Consider the following 6,551-nt stretch of genomic DNA (forward strand, 5'->3'; position numbering starts at 1 on the left):
CCCCGCCGGCTGTCAGAGGTTTTCATTGGAGGTGGAAGTGGCGGGGTAGGGGGGAGCATGCCCGTCTCCCCCCCGCCAGGGCAGGGGTGATCTTCAGTTGAAGACGCAAAGTGTCAGCTTTGAGGGAGCCGGGGCTCCCGTGGGGTTGGCAGCGGTTGGGGGGATGATGGTTCTTGCAGGCTTCCCATGGCAATGGGCAGGTCTCCAACCTTCAAGCACCGAGAGAAACCCAGGTGGATCTGGGGGCGTCCGCTGTGTCGGAGGGGGGTGGGGGTCGAGTGCAGCAGGCCCGCGCCCCCTTCAACTTGAGCCCCTGAGCCTCGGTGCTGCGACCGGCCCCGGCCTGCCCTCCAACCATGGGCCCTGGGGCCGAGGCCCCCGGTGGAGCCCAGCCAGCACCCTTGGGGCTCTGCCCTTGAGCCCCATGCGACCTGGATATTGATAATGGTATATATCAAGCGCTTACTATGTGCCAAGCACTGTTCTAAGCGCGGGGGGGATACAAGGTGATCAGTTTGTCCCCACGTGGGGCTCACAGTCTTAATCCCCATTTTACAGATGAGGGAACTGAGGCCCAGAGAAGTGAAGTGACTTGCCCAGAGTCACACAGCTGGCAATTGGCAGAGCTGGGATTTGAACCCCTGACTTCTGACTCTAGAGCCCGGGCTCTGTCCACTGAGTCACGATGTTGTCCAAGACCTCTCCCACCCCAACCCTCCTGCAGCAGAACCTCTGCCGGCCTTAAAGCCCTTGGCCAGCCCCATCGTTGGCCGTTGGCGCCTTGCCCAGAGGCACCCACCATTCCAGGCCACACCGGACCCACTGGGGACCCTAGGGTGGGTCCCCCCCCAGCGGACCAGGGTGACGTGCGTGTCGGTGTGGGCAGGGCTGGTTGGAGACAATAAACTCTTGGCAGTTCGGTTCCCGCCTCTCCCTTGTGCCCAGCGAACAGGGCCCTCTGCCCAGGAGGCCTGACGCTCCCCACCCCCGAAACAGCCCCCTTCCTGCTGGGCCATGGAGTGGGAGAGTCGGGGAGGGGGCTGTGAGACTGTCCCAGCAAAGGGGAGGGATATGAAACTACAGCCTGGTCCATCGTGCATCCATTCGTTCATTATCATATTTTTTGAGCGCTTACTGTGTGAGGAGCACTGTGCTAAGCACTTGATCTCTCTTCTCCCCCGAGAAAGGGGTTTAGTCTGGGCTCCCGCCCAGGCTGGGCCTTCCTGCTTCATTTTTGGGAGGGGCCGGCCATCAGGTGCAGAGGTTGACCCCTGGGCACATGTGCCCAGGGAATCCTTAAATTGCAGGGAGGGCACCAGACACCCATTTCCAAACCTAGCAGGTGGCCCTGTCCCCAGCCCAGCTGGGGCCCACTCCCTCCCACTTCCACTTGCATCCCCCCCCCCCCCCCCCCCCAGTGCCATCTCTAGTGCCATCTGCTCCAGTCCAGCCCCTGGGAGGGATGGGGGTGGCCCCAGGCTGCGGGCAGGGTTGGGCCGGGGGGTGGACAGGTCTCTTCCCGCCTCTTATCCCCAAGGTCAGATCTCATTTCCCTTGGTTGCCCTAGTAACTGGCTCACAAAAGAGCCTGGAGCCTGCCTTCTCCCACCCCCTTAAACACACAGACATAGACACCCCCTCCCCACCGATCTGGTGCTCCCACAGGTCAGGGAGAGGGGCACCCATGGAGCCCCAACCATCTCCCTCGGCAGTGGAACCAGACCTTAGGGAGTTTGGGTCTCGGGGTGCCCCCGTCTCCCCTTAGAGTGGGCACCCAGCCGGGCGGGGGGCAGCCGTGGCATTTCCCCACCACGACCAAGGCCTTCGCCCGTGGCACCAGGCTGCTGTCGCTCCTCCCCAGCTGCCCGTCCCCAATTCTGCCTGGGTGGTTGCCATGGTAACCAGCTCAATCCGGGAGCAGCCGCCTGTACCACTGGCAGAGGAGGCCCCCCTCACCCCAGCGGCCCTGTGGCGGGCATCCACAGCAGCTCCAAAGCCCAGCCACCCCACGGGGTGCGGGTTGGGGGGCAGAGGGAAAGCTGGGGACCAAGGATCCTGGGCCCCCCCATCAGACCCCCGCCCACAGAGCTAGTGGCCGAGGTCTGTACAGCCACACTGACACGCCGTGTGTCGTGCGGGCACGCACATGCCTCAGAGCATGTATGGACACGTGTCCAGAGCCACACCCTGCTCCCCAGCCACACACGGGTCCCTGCCCCCCAGCTGGCGCGGGATAAACACAGGCGAGGCACCCCCGGGGAGCCAGGTGCCACCCCACCCTTCGCTGGCGGAGGACGGCCCCCGGCCAGCCCTGCCCGGGCACAGGCACCCAGGGTGGGGCTGACTGCCGAGCAGGCCCAGAGGCAGGGCGCCGTCACCCCCGGTCCTCAGCTGGGGGCCCAGGAGCTCTGCCCCCACAGCAGCCCGGCTCCAACCCTTCCCCCTTGGCTGGCAAAACCCTCTTCTGTTCTTTTCCTCAGAGCTGGCATGCTGCAGTGATTCCCCCAAGGTCAGGCGGGTGGGAAGCGTCGGAAGTCCCCGGCAGGGCCCGGCATCCGGAACCAGGAGCGTTGACCATGGCGACTTACCGCTGCCCGTCGTAGCCAGGTATCCCGGTGCCCCATTCCAGCTCCGTGCCACCTCTGTCCCTGAGCCTAGTCCCTAATAAACACATATTTATTACTCTATTTATTTATTTTACTTGTACATTTCTATCCTATTTATTTTATTTTGTTGGTATGTTTGGTTCTGTTCTCTGTCTCCCCCTTTTAGACTGGGAGCCCACTGTTGGGTAGGGACTGTCTCTATGTGTTGCCAATCTGTACTTCCCAAGCGCTTCGTACAGTGCTCTGCACATAGTAAGCGCTCAATAAATAGATTGATTGATTGAGCCAGCCGGGCCTGTTCCGACCTGCTGCTCCACCACCCAAACCTCGCGCGCCCATTGACTCCCACTCCCAAGGGGGAAGGTACCACCTTGGCACTGCCCGGCCGTGCCCATCTTGGATCTAGTACCCACAGAGTCGCTTCTTCGCCAAAGAGGCCCCACACGGCTCGCCAGAGGCAGGGTTGCCACCGGGGTTTCGTGTCCCAGCTCTTCCGTGCCCTTTCCTGGGCCTCGGTCATCCATTCACTCGTATTTATTGAGCGCTTACTGTGTGCAGAGCACTGTACTAAGCTCTTGGGAAGTACAAGTCGGCACCATATAGAGGCGGTCCCTACCCAACGGCGGGCTCACAGTTATTCTCTGTGCCTCAGTCCCCTCATCTGTAAAATGGGGGTTAAGACTGTGAGCCCCACAGGGGGACAACCTGATTACCTTGTGTCTACCTCGGTGCTTAGAACAGTGCTTGGCACATAGTAAGCACTTAACAAATGCCATCATTAATATTATTATTATCCCCAGAGGAGGAGGGAGGGTGGGGAACAGCAGCTGCTCACCCCTTTGGCAAGTACGGTGCTGGAGGAACGAATGCCACCGGGCAGATGCTCTGTTTCGAGGAGCCGGGGAAGAGAAGGCCCGCGGCTGGCCACAACCCCAGTGACGTGCCCGCGTAGACTGTGGAGGGGAAGGGTAGCACCAAAGGCCAAAGGCCTTCTCCGGGGCCAGGGAGAAGGGATAGCACAGAGGAGCCAGTGCCCCGCAGTGCCTCGGGGCTCCTCATCCGTCTACAACACTGAGAAACGGCGTGGCATAGTGGATAGCGCACGGTCCCGAGAGTCAGAAGGTCAGCGTGGCTCAGTGGAAAGGGCACAGGCTTTGGAGTCAGAGGTCATGGGTTCAAATCCCGGCTCCGCCAATTGTGTGACTTTGGGCAAGTCACTTCACTCCTCTGCGCCTCAGTCACCTCATCTGCAAAATGGGGATTAAGACTGTGAGCCCCCCATGGGACAACCTGATCACCTTGTAACCTCCCCAGTGCTTAGAACAGTGCTTTGCACATAGCAAGCGCTTAATAAATGCCATCATTAAGGTCATGGGTTCTAATTCCGGCTCCGCCACTTAGCTGCTGCGTGACCTTACGCAAATCACTTCATTCGATCGTATTTATTGAGCGCTTACTGTCTGCTGCGTGACCTTACCGCAAATCACTTCATTCGATCGTGTTTATTGAGCGCTTACTATGTGCAGGGCACTGTACTAAGGGCTTGGGAAATAGTCCCTGCCCACGAGGAGCTCGCAGTTCACATAGCGGTGCCTCAGTTACCTCATCTGTAAAATGGGAATTTTTGTGGCTTAGTGGAAAGAGCACTGGCTTGGGAGTCAGAGGTTGTGGGTTCATTCATTCATTCAATCGTATTTATTGAGCACTCACACAGTGTACTAAGCGCTTGGGAAGTGCAAGTTGGCGACATTTAGAGATGGTCCCTACCCAACAGCGGGCTCGCAGTCTAGAAGGGGGAGGCAGACAACAAAACAAAACATGTGGACAGGTGTCAAGTCGTCAAAACAGATAGAATTAAAGCTACATTTCTAAACCTAGCTCTGCCACTTGTCTGCTGTGTGACTTTGGGCAAGTGTCTTCACTCTCTTTGCCTCAGTTACCTCATCTGTAAAATGGAGATTAATACTCTGAGCCCTAAATGGGACAACCTGATTACTTTGCGTCTACCCCAGCGCTTAGAACAGTGCTTGGCACATAGTGAGCGAAATACCACCATTATTAGTATTATTATTATTATCCATTCCAGCGCTTGCCTGGCCTATCGTAAGTTCATAACAAATACCATAATTACTGTTTGTTATTAGAGTGCAGAAGGGGCCGGGGGTGCGGAGGCAGGTAGCTGGGATGGATGACCTATGAAGTAACGTGGCTTAGTGGGAAAACCCCGGGCTTGGGAGTCAGAGGTCGAGGGTTCATTCATTCATTCACTCAATCGTATTTATTGAGCGCTTACTGTGTGCAGAGCACCGTACTAATCAATCAATCAATCAATCGTATTTATTGAGCACTTACTGTGTGCAGAGCGCTGGACTAAGCGCTTGGGAAGTCCAAGTTGGCAACATAGAGGGATGGTCCCTACCCAACAGTGGGCTCACAGTCTAGAAGGGGGAGATGGAGAATGAAACAAAACATTTGAACAAAATAAGTAGAATAAATATGTACAAGTAAAATAAATAGAGTAATAAATCCGTACAAACATATACATATATACAGGTGCTGTGGGGAAGGGAAGGAGGTAAGGCGGGGGGGATGGGGAGGAGGGGGAGAGGAAGGAGGGGGCTCAGTGTGGAAAGGCCTCCTGGAGGAGGTGAGCTGTATATATGTTTGTACATATTTATTACTCTATTTGTTTTACTTGCACATATTTATTCTACTTATTTTATGTGTGGTGGGCGGGGCCTCGTGACGGTGGGCGGGGCCTTGTGGTGGAGTGGCAGGGCCTCATGAGTGGGCGGGGCCTCGCGGGGCGGTGGGCGGGGCCTCGTTGTGGCGGTGGGCGGGGCCTCGTGGTCATGGTGGGCGGGGCCGCGGATGGTGGTGACGGTGGGCGGGCCCCCTCATAGTTGTGGTGGGCGGGGCCTCGTGACGATGGGCGGGGCCTCGTGGGGGTAGGTGGGCGGGGCCTCGCCGTGGCCAAGGGCGGGGCCTCATAGTTGTAGGGGCCCTCGTGGGGACGGTAGACGGGGCCTCGTGGTGGTGGTGACGGTGGGCGGGGGCCTCATAGTTGTGGTGGGAGGCCTCGTGGGGACGGTGGGCGGGACCTCAAAGTTATGGTGGGCGGGGCCTCGGGACGGTGAGCGGGTCCTCGCGGATGTGGTGGGCGGGGCCTCGTGGTGGCGGTGGGAGGGGCCTCGTCGTCATGGTGGGCGGCCCCTCGTGATGGTGGGCGGGGCCTCGTGGGGACGGTGGGCGGGACCTCTTGGTGGGGCTCGTGAGCGGGCGGGGCCTCGCGGTGGCGGTGGGCGTGGCCTCATAGTTGTGATGGGAAGGGCATCGTGGGGCCGGTGGGCGGGACCTCATAGTGGTGGTGGGCGGGGCCTCGTGATGATAGCGGGCGGGGGTCTCGTGGCGGTGGTGGGCGGGGCCTCGCGGTGACAGGCAGGGCCTCGTGCTGGTGATGGGCGAGGCCTCGTGGTTGTGGTGGGCGGGGCCTCACGAGCGGGCGGGGCCTCGTGACGGTGGGCGGGGGTCTCATGGCGGTGATGGGCGGGGCCTCGGATGGTGGTGGCGGTGGGCGGGGCCTCAGAGTGCTGGTGGGCGGGGCCTCTCGGTGGTGGCGGGCGGGGCCACGTGGGGAGTGTGTGGCGGGGCCTCTCGGTGGTGGTGGGCGGGGCCTCGTGGGGAGTGTGGGCGGGGCCTCCCGGTGGCGGTGGGCGGGGCCTCTCCGCCCCCGCCCCCGCCCCCGCCGCCGCGGCAGCTGCCACCTTCGCGGGAGCAGGAGCGGGAGCGCAGCGGGCGCTCCCGTCCCCGCCCCCTCCTCCTCCTCCTCCTCCTCCTCCGTCCGTGCCCCCCGCGCCCCGGCAAGGGCACTGCCCGCCGCCCCCCCCCGGCCCGGCCCCGCGGACGGCGGGCGGGCATGGCGGCCCGGTGAGCCCCCGGGCAGGCA

Source organism: Tachyglossus aculeatus, chromosome 11, assembly GCF_015852505.1.
Source record: "Tachyglossus aculeatus isolate mTacAcu1 chromosome 11, mTacAcu1.pri, whole genome shotgun sequence".
Classification (NCBI taxonomy): Eukaryota; Metazoa; Chordata; class Mammalia; order Monotremata; family Tachyglossidae; genus Tachyglossus; species Tachyglossus aculeatus.